Here is a 15,512-nt window from a genome sequence, read left to right as displayed (position 1 = left end):
CAGAACTCCAGTTTGTTGCTGCCCAATGCTGTGGGAAAGCCAGACACTTCCAGGCTCCCCCCACCAACCAAAGATGGCTCTCCAAGCCCCTAGGCAAACCACTCCCCATCCTCTGGCCTCCCTTCGCCAAAGCCTTTGCTTCAGAAAGCCATCACGGGACAGCCACCCAGCACCACCCACTCCCCACCTAAACTTCAGCACACGCCCAGCCTGGGTTCTGGACCTCACCTCTGGGTTTGAGGGCTCCCAAGGCCAGGGCTGCGCTTCTCATCTCAGACTGGGGCTTCTGAGGACAGGGCCATGTGTCCTGCAGCTGCAAAATCCCTCTCGGTCTTAATGCTCCTTCCTGATTGAGTGGACAGGCACCAAGACAGGATTTCAAACTCAAGGCTGGGGAAACTGAGGCACTGAAGCCCTCTGCCCTGCCGCTATGAATCAGAGGCCAAATCTGTTAGTCTGGACACACAAGGTCTTAATCCTGCCCAAGAGCAGTGGCTGCAACTCTTTCTTCCCTTATTGGGGGTATGGTTTCAGGAGGGGCTGAGCATCAGTTGGAGGGTAAAGGGAATGGGAAGGTGGAATCCCTCAACCCCCAGCCTTGGATGTGCAGCTGGAGAGCAGGTCTGGTAAGAGATTAAGGTCGAGGAGAAGGAGAACTGAGTTGCTCCAAGATTTATGAGCCTAATTCTTCTCTCTTAAATTCCCCTCCAAGCCCCCAACCCCAGCCTGGTCCCTCCGGGGTCATGCTGTGGCCCCAGGCCAATGTCAGGGCCCTAACCCATCCATCAGCTGTTGCCAGGGAGTTTCCACCCCAGTGGGTTCCAAAGGGAGGGGCTCAACTGACACTAGGGACCCAGATTGATGGGGAGGGGGCATGGCCCTAAAGAGGCAGCCAATAGCCCCCTACACCGTCCTAGGAGGCTGGGGGCTCACAAACTCCAAGGAAGAAGCTAAGGCTGGTGGGTGGGGCCCGGGAGGAGGCAGCCTCCCAGCCAAGGCACCACACCCAGCCCCGCCCTCTCGAGAGGCCAGGAGACCTAGGATCCCACGGGGGCCCTCCCGCTCACAGGGTGTGTGACCTTGGGCGGTTGCTGCTCCTCTCCAGGCCTCAGCCTCTCCACCGCACGATGCAGGAAGTGGCTCACATATCCCAGGTGTCCCTTCTTCAGCTCAGCTCCCTCACCACTTAGCCCTGCCCTCTCTCCAGTCCAGAATCTGGGCCACATGGGGTGAGACTGGGGCAGCTACCTGGCGGAGCCCCCGAAGCCGCCCAGAGTCAGAGCTGATGAGCTTATGGTGATTACCCCTCCACCACACATCCATTTTCCAGAAGAGCAAAACTGAGGCCCTGAAAGAGGGTCTGAGTCTGGACCAAGACCTGAGTTTTACTGGTAGGGTGGTTAAGGGCATGTTCTCTGGGGACAGAAAGACCTGAATTAAAATTCCAGCTGCACCAGAAACCACACTAAATCCCTTGCCTTCTCTCAGCCTCAGTTTCTGCATCTACAGAATGGGTAATAGGGCCGCCCTCCTGTAACTGGTTGAGTTGAAATGAGAAAATGCACGTAAGCGTTTGGTGCAGCGGATCAAATGCTTGAATGATGGTTAACCATCAGGATCGTGGTAGCACTAACATAAACCCAAACAGCCTCGGGGGAGGGGAGGAGGGGTCCCAACCTGGCTGGAGAATGAGCCATCCTCCAGCCAGATTGGGACCCCCAGGGCCTCAGCTTAGGAGGGCCAGCCAAATTCCTCGAAGCCCCCAGCTGTCTCCCCTATTTGTTAAAGGCCTCTCATTAGTGAGCCTGGGCACCTGCCCCTCCACACGTAATAAGCCTCATTAGTATCTTAGCCCCAAGCTCTGTGCCCAGAGCCTATGTGTGTGCACACGCATGAGGGTGGGGGGCTGCAACAGGCCACCAGCCAGGAGACGGCATCCTCGCCAACCACACCCCCTGCCTGTCATCAGCAGGGCCCGTCACCACCCAGCTTGTCACCTGCCTGCCTCGCACCCGCACCACCTGTCACCCACCCAGCTCGTCACCCACCCAGCCCATCACCTGCACCACCTGTCACCCACCCGGCCTGTCACCGAAGCCGCCTGACAGGCATCTGGGTGGGGGACAGGAGATGGGGAGGAGAAGACCACAGGGGTGTGGAGCTGGGGGCCCCAGAGACCCTGTAGGACCCCCACTTCAGCTCGGCATCCTGCAGCATCGCCATGGCAACCTCTCAGCCGCAACCACTTTCCCAAACATCCCCCGCCCACCCTCCCCCCCCCCCAGGCCCTGCTCTTAGCTGAGCTGAGGCTGAGAAGAGCCTGAGTGACAGCAGAATGGGGCAGGAAGGAGGGGTTCATCAGCTGGCTGGCCTTGGCCATCCTTCCCTCTCTGGACTCGGTGACTCCATCTGCAAAATGGAGGAGCCAGAATGGGTGAGGCCCCGGTAGAGCGGGCCAGCCCTCCCCGGCCTGGATTGGCTGAGCCAGCTACCAGCTAACCTGTGAGGGCCAGGGGGTGGGCCAAAGGGCAGGCCTTTCTGGGTTCTTCCACATGCCTCTGCCCCGGCCCTGGCCCAGAGAGGCTGGGCCTCTGGCCCAAGCTCACACAGCAAAAAGAGGAGGAGCAGGCTGGAAGGGAGAGGGGCTCTGCCACAGGACTGCCAGCTGCAGCCGCCACACTGGGTGACCCAAGGTGACCGGGGGCTGGGCTGGCCCCCCACCTCTGAGCTGCATTATTTATAATACCCAGAGCTTGGAGCTGAGCACCAGCTGCGGCGCTGCCCCTCCAGGGGGCACATGCCACAGTGGAATGGAGAAGACAAGGTGCCTCCTCAGGGAAGGCCCCTGGGGTCCTTGGCGCCCTCCACAGCTGGCTGGGGCAGGGGCTCCATCCTTCCCCTCCCTGCCTCCTCTCCCCTCCACTCCTCCAGGCAGGCCGCGATAGGATTACTTCTGCATGACTGCCCGCTCCACGGGGTTCCAGAGACCCTCCTGCCTGCAGCAATCTTTAAAATTCCTCCAGCCCAACCTCGCTCCCTTTCTCCCTGCAGTGAATGCTCCAGCGTCTACCGCAGTGTGCCCGCCACTGCCGCCACCAAGCAGGCTGGGGGCCAGGTCCCTGGCACCTACGGGCAAAGGTGGACCAGTCCTCACAGTGTATGTAGCCCGATGACCCTCAGAACCCTGAGGCCCAGGCCCTGGCCCTGGCCCATCCCCTCCAGCCCCCAGTGCTGGTCTAGCCCCACAGAGCACGGCTCAAGCTGGGGTCAGGCGTGCCAGTGGCACCAAGGCGGATGGGCACATACATGCGAACATACCTGATGGGTCTTGGTATGCTTGCCCATGTCCTCTGCTGCCAGAACCCAGCTGCCCCCACCTCCACTCTGACCCCCACTCTGCCTCACCAATCCCTGCTACCCCTGGGGTGGGCAGACAGCTGGGCCAGGCCAGAGTCTGTGGCTCCCCAGGGCAAAGAAGCAGGCAGGAGATCGATCCACTGAATTTTTTAAGGCTCTAATGGAGCCGGCATCCCAGGACCTGGGGCTTGGGATGCAGGAGGTGTCTTGGGGACCCCTCCCTCAGTACTGCAGTTGCTTCCTCTTTCAGGTCTTGGGGAGTGGGGGAAACTTTCTTTGAGCCTTTCCCCAGCAAGAAGAGGCACGAGAGGCCTCTGGGAAAGAGATGGGATGTGGGGGGCTGTGAGCAATACCCAGAGCCTCCCCCCCCAGTCTCCCCAGCCCTAATGCAGGCAGAAGCAGCTCAGCCTCTAAATCACTCCCCTCACGCTGCCCTCTGAGGCGGATTCTGTGCATCTGTAATTAGGGGGTGGAACAGATGGTGGAGATTCCGTTTAAAATCATGCATCTAGTAAAGTAACCTTCACTGTCGGAACTGACTCCCAGGGAGACCAAGCCCCGAAGCCCAGATGGGGGGGGAGAGGGGGGAGCATTTCAAGCCAACACCTCACCCATCTCTCTCCCTGAAGCCCCAGACCCAATGTCCCTCTCAGGTAAGCCAAGGGGGGGGGGCAGGTTGGCAAGCACCTGAGAATGTGCAGGCTGGGGGTAAAGCCCCCTACCCCCCCCAACATACATGCCAGGGCAGGGCTGGGTACTCAAGTTCTTGGCTGAGAGACCAGGGTGACCAGGTGCCAAGAGTCCCCAAAGAGGCCCCAAACCCCCAAAGCCCAGGCCAGGGTGCCCAGAGCACAGGGTCTTGGGTGGGGCAGCTTTGAACCAGATGTACAGCCTCACTGTCCAGGAATGAAAGGCCTGGGGCAGTGAGGGGGGCGGAGACGCCTCCCCAGGCACAGGAGGCTCTGGGAAGTGGGGGAGGACTGGACAGCAGAGAAGGAGAGAGAGCACACAAGAGTGAGCTAGTGTGTGTGCAAGGCTGGCTGGGAGGGTGTCTGGGGGAGGGGACCCCAAGAAGAGGTGGGGGGGAGCTGTGATGGAGAGTGCTGTGGGGGGAGGTGTGCTGGCAGGTGTGGGGCTGGGAGTGAGGGCTGCAGAGGGACTGAGCTGGGGCGTGTGGCAGGGTGAGGCAGGGCGCCTGCTGGTGAGCGCTCGGCAGGTGAATGGGCACAGGGCTGTCACTGAGGCTGGCTGTGTGTGCTTGGTGAGGCGTGGGGCTGTCCCTGGGCCCTCGGATGGCCAAGGAAAGGACTGGAGCTGGGGCTTGCTGGGGACATACAGAGGACAGCATGTTGAAGTGCTGGGTCTATGTGGGGAGTGTGCATGTGTGTGCAGGTGTGTGTGCATACGCACACCTGGGAAAGTATGAGAAGCTGGGGGACATTATCTGTTTAGAAGTATACCAAAACTGAAGCTATGTCTGTGTTTGAGATTAATGGTGGGGCTGAAGAGGGTCTTCTTGTTTGAGTGGGTGTCGAGTGGGCAGTGTACGTATGTGTGATGGGGGGCAGGCTGTGTGTCTGGAAAGGTATAGGGGTTGGTGTGTTTAGGGTGGTGCTGGGCTGCAGCTGGGGGACACACTGGGGCTGTAGGCAGAGTCTATGCGTGTACCTGGTGAGGTGTTGGTGCTCTGAGAGTCTGAGTATGTGGAAGGTATCAGGGCTGCTCTAGGGTCCTGGGTGTGTCCAGGGAGGTGCTGGGTTGAAGAGGGAGTTGGTGTGTGTGTGTGTGTGTGTGTGTGTGTGTGTGTGTGTGTGTGTGTGTGTGTGTGTGTGTGTTGGATGTATGCTGGGGATCATAAAATCTGGGTTTGGGTTCATTACTAGGGCTGTAACCATGTGTCTGGGTGGGAAGGTGTATGGTGGTTGTGTGTTTGTGGGCATGTTGGGGCTATGTGTGTATATGGGGCAGTTGGGTGTCAGAAGAGCGGACATATGGGGAAGTGTTGGAGCTGTGTATTTGTAGACGGAGCAGTTGTGTGTTTGGGGTGTTCAAGCTGTGAGTATAGGAGGAGCAGCTGTATGTTCAGGTGTTAGGGGCCACACTTAGGTCCCTGTGCTCGGACACGTGATGGGACTCAGGGTGAGGCTAGGTGCCCCTGGAGGTGATGGGCAGAGTCCTAGCCTTTGCTCAGGGGCTGTCTGCTAGAATCCCTCTTCTGGGGGGGGTGCCTGCCCACCCCCAGACCCTGTGTGGGGGTGTGGAGAACAGGGTGGGGGGTTCGTCCATCTGTCTCAGCCCATGCCCAGGCCAGAGGAGCAGAGCCGCCTCCTCGTTCCCTGGGGGGCAGCATCGGATCTCAACCCACCCATCTGCCTTCAGATGGTTGAGGCAGGAGCCTCCACAAAGCTGCCTGGAGGGCATCACTGTGTTTGAAGAGGCACAGGCTGGGGGGTGGGGGGAACTGCACAGCAAACAGTCCTCATGGAGGCTCCTTTGAAAACCACTGACGCCAGGAGAGAGGAAGAGGGAGGACAGGGGCGGGTATGTCTGTCCTTGTGCGTCTGTGTGGGTCAGTGCCCAACTGTGAGCCTCAGAGCCCCTTCGCATGTGTTCATGCTGACGGCCTCTGTTCAAGCAGCATCCTGGCCTTGGAAAACAGCCCTCCACCCCTGGCTGCGAGCTCACAGCCTCACCCAGGCAGCTACCACCCCTCACACATGCACACTGCCTACACCCACACACAACCCCCTACACACCTTCACATCTGCATAACACTGCACCCTCACACACATGCAGCTCACCGCCAGGGCCCTGTACCCTGCTGTACATAAAGCCCAAACCCCCCCCAACTCTGCAGAACCAGGCGGCCACACACACCTGTGACATACACACCCGTCCGCACATACATGCCCGACCAGGAACTATCACACATACACCCACACACTCCACGCACCTTGGCTCTCCCTGTCACACCCATACCCCACCTCACACGCAATCATCTCTCTCACGCACGCCGTAACAGACACTCGCCACGTTGTACCTGTACATGAGTGCACATGTCTGTAGGTGCACACACTCATCCTCACCAACTCTCAAATGGCTCTTCCACATCACTCAACCCACCCGCCAGCTCCCTAGGAAGGCTCCCACTGGCTGACAGGGCCCCCAGCCTCCCCCCCACCCCCCGTCCCCCGCCAGCTGGGAAGGAGCGGGAGCACATACCACCCCTACCCAGACACCTGGGAACACTGATCTTCACCTCCAGAAAGAGCCCTCCCTCTGCTCCGGTGTGACTGCCACTGTATGTGTGAACGTGTGATTGTGTGTGCGTGTGTGTCAGCATGTCCTGAGACCCCATGACGAGGCATGTGTGTCACTGCCTTTAGGGATAAGGAAGCATAGGTATGCATTCCCCAGTTACACTTGTGAGATGTGGGATGAGTGTGAGGGTGGAGATTCATGTCATAAAGTGTGTGTGTGTGTGTGTGTGTGTGTGTGAAGGCCTGTGCGGACAGGTATGAATATGGGAGTGCATTTACACAAGGAGACACCCAGAGAGTGGTGAGTGTGATATTTTCTGACACAAGAGATATGTCCATCTTGGAGTAGGGGTCTGGGCTGGGAAAACTGCTCTAGTAACTCCCTCTGCAACAAAAAGAGCAGGGAGGAGGGGTCTCTGCGTGCTTCTCCCTCTCTTGTTCTCTCTCTTTCTCTCTGACCTCTTTAGCAGCTGGAAACTGAGCCGGGGGTGGAAGGAATGGAGACTTGGCTGGCCCAGGGGTTTGGGGAGGGAAGCAGGAGAAAACACCTTCCAGATTCTCATCAAATCCCTGTTTGTGGTCTGTAGCCTCAAGCCTCTCCTCCGCCTCTCCTCTGTCTCTTTCTCTCTGTCTGGGTTTCCCCTTTCTTTATCTCTTCCTGTCTCTCACCCTCTCCCCGAGTCTCTCCTCCGCCTATCTCAGTCACCTTGTCTCCCCTCTGGGATCTCTGTGTCTCCATGTCTCAGTCTCTCTGTCTGTTTCTCTCTCCCCAGGCCCTTCCATTTTTCTGACTCCTCCTCTCTCTGCCAGCACCTCTGTCTGTCCGTCTCTCCCTGTCCTGGTCCATCTGTCCGTCTCTCTCCATCTGCCTGTGCGTGGGTGTCTCTGTCCATCTGTTCCACCACCCATCTGTCTGGTTGTCTGTGTTAGTCCTTCTAAGGGTGCCCACTCGCTCCCCAAGGTACCCTCCCCCAGGTCAGCAAAGGCCTCTCCTGGCTCAGGGGAGTGGGGAGGGGATGCAGAGCTGCAGCTTCTGGAAGCTTCAGTAGCAGCTGGGCTGAGCTGGGAGTTCGGGGCCAGCCAGCTGCAGAAGCAGCCCCTCCTCTGGGCTCCCAGGCCAAGGACCCCAGAGCAGAAAGGGGAGAGAAAGCAGGGCCTCGCTGCAGCTGAGTTTGTGCATGTGTAGGTAAGGGGGGGGCAGGGGGCCTCACTTCACCAGTGCCCCCCCTCCCCAAAGCTAGGCCCTGCAGGAGAGGGATCTTCAGTGCCCACCTTCCTGATCTCCTAGCCAATGGCAGAGATGCTGGGATCCAGGAGGGAGGGGCTGGGGGGGGGTGCCAGGCCTTGGGAGAAGGAGGGGCTAAGAGCTCCTGGTTTCTTGTCAGCTGGGTGGGGGGGGGGTCCTTCTCTCCGCCCTTCCAGGCAGTCCCTGGGGATGGCTCTAGTTCTGGTTCCAGCTCTAGGCATATGGAGCTCCCACAGGGGCCATTCCCGCCTCCCAGCTTCTCCAGAGCCTCTGACCCATAGGGATATTGGGGGGATAGAGGAGTATCTCCCCCCTCCCCAAGTGGAGGTTGGTTCTGGACAAGTGGGGACCTTGACCCTGTCTAGGCACTCACCGTCCTGAGAGGCCCCAGGTAGCCCACCTAACCATTGCCAGACCAACACCTTATTCTCGCTCACATATACATGCACACAGGCGCGCAGAGTGTACCCTAGCGTTCATGGCCTGCCACCCCCACTCTCCCACCCAGCAACTCAGAGGACTCAAGAAGGAGCCCTACCCCAGAGACATGTGCCCTACCCTGCACTGGTGGCAGGCGCCAAGAGTACCTCCAGCACTCAGCCAGCAGCTAGAGGTGACATCCCTCAGTACCCTCCCGGTCTGTTCTGTGCCCCCCATTCCCTCTCCAAGAACAGTCCAAATTCCACAGTCCCACAACAGATGGGGAAACCGAGGAAGGGATGGGAGGGCAGAGTTACTCCTCCTGAGACCCTGGCGTGGAATCACAGAGAAAGAAAGGGACGCTGACCTACCACGAGCAAAGTCCATATTGGCTGCTCCCTCTGCACAGCCCGACCGCTGGGCCAGGGCCAGAGGCTGGCTCCCTCCCTCTAGAGCTCTCCTTGCCCCCGGCTGGGCCCCCTCCCTCTCTGAGCTTCTGAGCAGTCCTCCCTGCCCTCTCCCTCCCAGCCCTGGCTCTCTCATCCTCAGCTCTTGGAAGCCTGACTCACTGTTTCCCCTCCTCTCCCCCCTCCCTCCCTCTCTCTCCCGCCAGCGGCGCCTCCCCCTCCCCTGGGTGGGGGGGGGGGCTCTGGCCACAAGGGTGCCTGCCTGCTCCTCTCTCCCGGGCTCCGGCCCCCCTCTGCACCCAGGAGGCCCCCTGCAGCTGTCCTTATTCTCTAACTAAGACTGCTAGAGTGCGAGGAGCCTGGGTCCCAGGCCTGGCATGGCCAAGTGTCTGTGACCCTGGGCAAATGGCTCCCTTCTCTAGACTTGGTTTACTCCTGTCAAACGATGTGTGAGGAGGTCCAACTGGATGATGCCCCTGGCATCTCTTGGACCCTAATGTTCCCCGCCTTTAAAATCCCAGGTGCCCCTTGGCATGGAGCACAAGCAACCTGTGGGGCACTGTTCCTGCCTCAGGCCCCAGCCCCAGGTCCAAAGGAGACTCTGCTCTGTTTCTGGACATCTGGAGAAGGCAGAGGGAGACGCTGCCCTGGGGCAGGACCGTTAGTCAAGTGACCCAGGGCATCCCCCCCCCCCCCGCCTCCCCATTCTCCTCCTCCCGTGGGAGTCTTTCCCTCTCTCTTCCACCTGTCTCCTCCCTCTTGCCAGAGACATTTGCTCGCCTCTCCTCCAAAAACAGTGCCTGCTTGTTCCTGACTGTGGGGCAGGGAATGGCACATGCCTAGGCCTTCTTGGTCCCCTGGGCCCCACCTCCAGGGGCTGTGATCCTGGCTCTTCCCCTTGACTGTTTGCTTTCTCATTCCCTCATCCCTGGCTTCTGCCACCATCTTTCCCTCTCTCCACCTGGCACATGGCTGTCTGGGTCTCTCTCCCCTCCCCTCGCCTCCGTCCCCTAGCTCTCTCCCTGCGGGGGCCCATCTGCTGGCATTAGCAACAATGTTATCCTCGCTCCTTCCTGCATTCCCCATCCTGGCTTCCCCTCTCTTCCGAGCTGTCCCAAGAGACCCAGGGGACCCAGAGACAGAGCTGGGCTCCATCCCATAATAGTGAGTCTGCTTGACCTCACTCAGCCCGACCAGAAGTGTCTGGGCATCTGGTATGAAGGCATGGCACGGCACCCCCTGGTCTTGGGTGACTGGCATGAGACACAGAGCTCTGTATTCTACAAACAAACAAACAAAGTTGGCCTCGGGGTGGGACACTGGGGGTTTGAAGGGAAATGAGAGAGATCAGGTTAGCCTGGAGAAAGCCCCTAGCCAATGGGAAACAGAAGCAAGTGGAGGGAGTGGCTCAAAGTCAATGCTCCAGACTGATCTGAGAACCAGCAATATCCCTCTAGGGCTCTGCCTGTCCAGAGCAGCTGCCCCCCCCCCCCGCCCCCAGTTCCCAGCCAGGGACACTTGGCCCCTCAAGCCTGGAGCACAGCCACAACCTCAGGTGGAGATTCCATCCCTTAATCTCCAGTAGGGTCCAAGTCCAACCTCCCAACAGTATACCTCCACTTAGCTCAACAGGGGATCCAGCAGCTTCCCTGCCAAGATCTAAGCAGGTGGAATGGGGTTAACAGAGCCCCCCAACTCCCAAGCCCCCTCACCAAAGTCCCAGTCAAGGTCTGGGAAGCAATGTGAAATAACCCTGGAATGCGCATACCCCCAAACTGAGAAGCTACACTGTCCATCCACAGCATCTGGGGGTGCTGGGGCTCCCTGCTCCCCGACCCTGTTCCAGACCCCCCAGCCCAGCAACCGTAATAAACAGCAAGCTCTTTTTCTTTATGACAGCAAATTTCTCCAAGCCCAACAGCTCCTTCCATCACTACCTCAGCTATAGATCACATTAAAAACTCACAGAGGGCAACTTAAACACATCACATTTGTTTCTCTCTATATTATTTCAAAAGTAACGGCATTAAAAATGGATTTTACTACAGAAAATAAATATCAGCACGTGGGCCGGGAGCCCAGGCAGGAGGAGGGAGCCCACCAGGAGAACGTCCCCGAGGGCTTGGGCACAGCTTAGGTACTGACCAAGGAGGTGGCTGAGGCCAGACAACACCCTGGGGCCTAGGGGGGATGTGTGGGGAGGGGATAATACCTGCCCACCCAGGCACCTGCCCCAGTGCCAGACCAAGAGGGACAAGAGTCACTGGTTTGGACTGGTGCCCACTGGTCCCCCTAAGCTCACACCCTCACTGTTCTGTGCAGCCTCTGAAGGGTGGGAGCTCTGGGGCAAGAAGTTCACCAGTCTCTGGGGGTTATTCCAACTATTGACACAGCAGGAGAAAAAAAATGAATTCAACTTACTATCCAGTTTGATTTTCCATTGCTATAAAAATAAATATACATCTGCTCCAAGGAGGGAGATGGCAAGCGGCATGCACATGCCACCTGGGGGGTCCCCCCACAGCTCACCACCACAATCCAGCCTGCCCCCCCTCCAAGCCAGGGGTGCGGGGGATGGACAGACTGGTAATCTTTCACTTAAAAGCCCCAGCTCTCACACACTCTCTCACACACACACACACACACACACACACACATGCACACACACACACCGGGCCACAGGGAACAGGAACAAGCCAACAATAGAAACACCCCAAATACTCCTGGCAGGACTCTGCCCAGGCCCGGGCACATGCCCCCGCCCCGCCAGCAGCAGCAGCGGACAAAATGTGGCCACCCTGACCCGGAGGCAAAGCTTGTCCTCACACCCTGAGCTCTGCCCAGGGAGCTGGGGCCAAGTCCCGCCTGACACCAACTGGTCCGGCGGGAAACGCCTGCCCAGCCAGACAGGCACAGGCCCCCCAAGGGTCCCTCCTTGTGCTCAGGGACCAGGCTGGTGCAGCCTGGCCCTGCCTCCCAGGGTGACGCCTGGGCCCAAATTCAGCTGGCCCTGCCAGTCAGGCGCTGGTGCAGAACCGAGGGCACCAGGCTCAGCCCCTCCCAGCCCAGCCCCAGGGCCCCCAAGCTAGGAGGGAGGGGGGACTCCCCACCCCTCCACATCTGGCCCTGGCCCCCAGGGTCTGCGGTAGAGAATTCCCGCCCCCGCTTCTCTCTCTCTCTCTCTCTCTCCCTCCTCCCGCTCTGTGCCCGCTGCCCGCCTCAGGGACAGCCCCAGCTCCCGCCTCCGGCCAGCAAGGCCCACATCCTTCCTCCCTCAGCTGGCCCCTTCGCCTGGCAGGAGGCTGGGGGGGTCAGGCTGCGAGGGAACCCCTCCAGCTCCCATTAGTCCTCATCCCCAGCCCCCAAACTCTGGGTCGCTGTCCCTTTTCCTGTAGAACAGGAAACAAGGTTATTTCCTAGACTCAGAGCCAGCCCCCTGCCCCTCTGGCTCTGCCCGGGGACCAGGACCCAGCAGGAGAAGGCGCCCTTAGCCAAAAGGCACAGGGATTCAGCAATTCACCCCCAGCTCCCGGCCCAGGGGGCTGACAGCTGTCACTCAGCACCCCACCCCCTGGGGAAGAGGGGGCCCGATTCAATCAGAGCCCCAGAGGAAACGCATTGATAGGCGATTATTTATTTATTTATGCAAAAGTGAGCCGACTTTGTTCGCCAGGTAACCGGGCACGCGGCCCAACCCCTCCGGCCCTGGCCACCCCCAAATCCCTCCTCCGCCCCACACCCCCTCCGGGTCATTAGGTCCCCGCCCCTCAACTCCCAGAGCACCAGCGGAACCTTGGGATTTGGGGGTTGGAGGGGAGGGGCTCCTCCCTCCGCAGTCTCCCCCTTTCCCAGCGCCGTTCCTAAAATCCAGCCTTGTTCTCCGCTCCCACGGTCCCCCCTTCATTCTCCCCCCCCCACATTCTCAGCAAGCTGGAGAGCAAATTGCAGTTTTAAATCCAAAGACCGAGGGAGGAGGAAGGAGGAGGGGGCGCGCGGCAGCGCTGGGCGCGCACCTCGCCCCCGAGCCGGGGGAGCTGCGGGGCGGCCAGGAAACCCGAGAACCCCCCCTCCCCGCCCCCCCTTCTCGTCCACCTCCCCCTCCCCCTCCCCGGCGCTGCCTGCCAGGCTTCGAGCCGAGCCCAGCCGAGCCGCGGGCCCCGGTGGAAACAAAGACCGATCGCACCGCGGGCACCGCAGCCACCGGGTCCCGCGGACCGGACCGGGGCGCGCGGAGGGGGCGCGGGCCCCCCCCCGGGGCGCTGCACAAAAGAGCCCGGCCGGCCGGTCCCCAGCGGGGTCTAGGGCTCGGGAGGAGGCGCCACTCACCGGAGTGCTGGGCTGCCGGCTCCGTGGGTCCGAGCCAGGCGAGGGGCTTTGGGGGGCGTCAGTCTTCCGGCGGCGGCAGCGACGCGGGCGCCGGGCTGCTGGGGAGAGGAGTCGTGGAGGAGCCCTGAGCCGCCCGCCGTTGCTGACAGCATGGCTCGCGTCTCGGCTCACATTCTCCGCCGCTAACTCCGCTGGACACGGCCCCCCGCTCCCGCGGCGCCCCCCCCACCTCGATCACTCCTTCGGTCTCTGCGCCCCCCTCGCTCCCCCCGCCGCGCACACACTCTCACAGCCCTGGACACCCCCGCCCCCACCCCCCCATTGCAAACCTGGGAGGGAACGCGCCCCGCGTAGTCCTCCTCCTGCTCCTCCTCCTCCGCCCTCCTCCCTCCCGCTCTCCGGCTGTCTGTCTGTCTCTCTGACTGTCTCTATCTCTCGCTCTCTCTGCCTTTCTCTGCTTTCCGAGCTGGGTGGGAAAAGGAAATGAGGACAGAAAGCAGACGCTGGCTTTGGGTGGTGGTAGCTGGATTCCCTCTCTCCCTCCCTCCTCCTCCTCCCCTCCCTCCTCCTGCCTTCTGCTCTCTCCGCTGCGAGCGGGGCTGAGCGCAGCCTGGCGGGTGGCTCGCTCTGCCCGCCCGCCCGCCCGCCCGCCCGCCTGTCTGTCTGTCTGGTCTGCCTCGCTCGCTCCCTCCCTCCGTCTCTCGCCCTCGCCCTGCCTGCCTGCCTCTCTCCGTCTCCGCCGCCGCCGCCGCTGCCTCTGCGAGCTCGCCTTACCTTCGCCGCTCACCATCCGGAACCCCAGGGGGGAGCGCGCGCGCGGCACGCCGGGACTTGTAGTCCCCACCCCGGCCGCTCGGCGTGCGGGGAGGGCGGGGCCGAGCCGGCTGCCCCGACGGCGCGGCCGGGAGCCCGCGGGGACTGCGCGCGGGCCCCTCGTGGGGGAAGGGGGCGCGTCCGTCCTCCGTTCACCAAGGGTGCCGGTTCTCCCGAAGGACTAGGGATGTTTCTCTCGTTCCTTGTTCCCTGCGGGGGGCTCTGGCTTGGGCGGAGGTTGCGGGTGGGAGCGAAGGGGCGGGGTCTGAGAATGGAATGAGTCGAATAGGGAATCAAGGGATTAGCCAAAGGGCCTGCCACTTTCTGGGGCGCCCCAATTAAAGGATAGATGGAGAGAGGGGAAGACCGGCGTTCTGAGTCTGGGGACGTTCTCCCTTTCTGAAAAGGTTTCTTATCGACTAAAGGACGACGTTTTTGACGCGAGGGTTGCTCCAGAAACCTCAAAGCCCCACCACCGCTTCCTCCTGATTCAGGGACCCCCGTCCCAAGCTCTGACCACTGGGTTTAGCCCCTGCAACTCCTAGTTTTCCTAGAAGTCCAAGGGTGGCCAGGGCACAGAAGTCCTGGATAATCCACAAATAGCACCCCTCCCCCTTCCTGAATTCGACTGAGCATTTTGGTTGTGTCAGGAAGCAAGATTCAACAGTTCAGAGTTCCTGCTGCGGCCAAGGGGCTGGGCTCAGCACTTTCACCTACCTCCTCTTCAGGTCACATCTGTTATCCAGCCCCTAGCTCCAGGCCCCCTGCCTGGCCTATCCCCACAGATGGGAATGTGCCCTGCCTGGGCCTGGTTACCAAGGGGGAAGTAGCTGGACAGCCCAGGAAAGGCTGCTGGGCACAGCAGGGCCCCTCACTCCACAAAGACCCAGTGAAATGGTGCTATTGTCATTTCCATTTTAGAGATGAGGGCAGTGAGGTCCAGGTCCCCTCATTTGGAAGTGGTAGAGCCCTGCTGGACCAGGGATGATCTGATCCGAATGCCCACTGCCTAACCTCTGGGCCATGGCAGGAGGTTGTGACTCCCAGGTCTCTGTCTGACCTTCACTCCCAGCATCTGTGTGTCCTCCTTTGGTACTTTAATTCAACAGATGTTAACTGAAACATGTAGAGCTCACAGGGGACACTGAGAAGAATAATGCAGGATCATTGTCCAGTCCTCAGTAGCCACTAACATCAGCCCTGACTGGTACTCTGCTAGTCTCCCATTTCATCTGTGTATCTGACATTCCTTGGCCATGTTTCTGCTGACTTTGTCTTGCCCCACATCTGAAGCTCCTTCGCAAGTGCCTTTGTTCTTGGGCCACCTGTTTCTGACTCCTCCTTTGGCCCTGCAGGGTGATGGCCAGAGTGTGACAAAGGCAGGTGGTGACATTTCTCCAACTACAACTCCCCGTCACCACCTTCCCTACACCTCTCCCCCTCCCAAGCACCTCCTTTAGGGCAGTCTGAAACCCCCACAGGGCAAAAGAAGAGGGTTCTGGGGGGCACCCTCTAGGCCCTTTGATGGGGGCAGGGCTAGGAGGGCAGCAGCAATGAGAGAGAGTGAGGGTTCTAAACAGTCTAAACAGTACACCTATTTATCTGGCATCAAGGGGCTGGCAGGGCCAGCTGGAGAGGCCCCCATTTGGGAGCAGCTTCTCTTTGCAGGCAGACCGTGGGTTC

General features: G+C 60.2%; 1 protein-coding gene across 4 annotated transcripts in view; it reads right to left on the bottom strand.

Annotated features, from left to right (window-relative positions):
• The window catches only part of AHDC1 (AT-hook DNA binding motif containing 1), a 65,027-nt gene extending 51,211 nt beyond the window's left edge, over positions 1-13,816 (bottom strand). For 2 of the 4 annotated variants that reach the window (XM_028113828.2, XM_088022542.1), the window contains exons 1-2: positions 13,791-13,816; positions 13,017-13,114 (exon numbers count right to left, since the gene is read on the bottom strand). The gene's annotated coding sequence lies outside the window, so the exon portion shown is untranslated. Of the gene's footprint in view, positions 1-13,016; positions 13,115-13,345; positions 13,541-13,790 lie in introns of those variants that run through there. The other 2 variants (XM_028113827.2, XM_028113829.2) reach the window with 2 other exon arrangements.
• Positions 13,817-15,512: the final 1,696 nt, after the last annotated feature.

The sequence above is a fragment of the Eumetopias jubatus genome, unplaced genomic scaffold (genome assembly GCF_037043125.1).
Source record: "Eumetopias jubatus isolate StellerSeaLion01/CBP00866 unplaced genomic scaffold, mEumJub1_p1.0 scaffold_4, whole genome shotgun sequence".
In the NCBI taxonomy this organism is placed as follows: domain Eukaryota; kingdom Metazoa; phylum Chordata; class Mammalia; order Carnivora; family Otariidae; genus Eumetopias; species Eumetopias jubatus.
The sequence above is the reverse complement of the archived record's forward strand: the minus strand, read 5'-3'. Positions and strand labels throughout refer to the sequence as shown.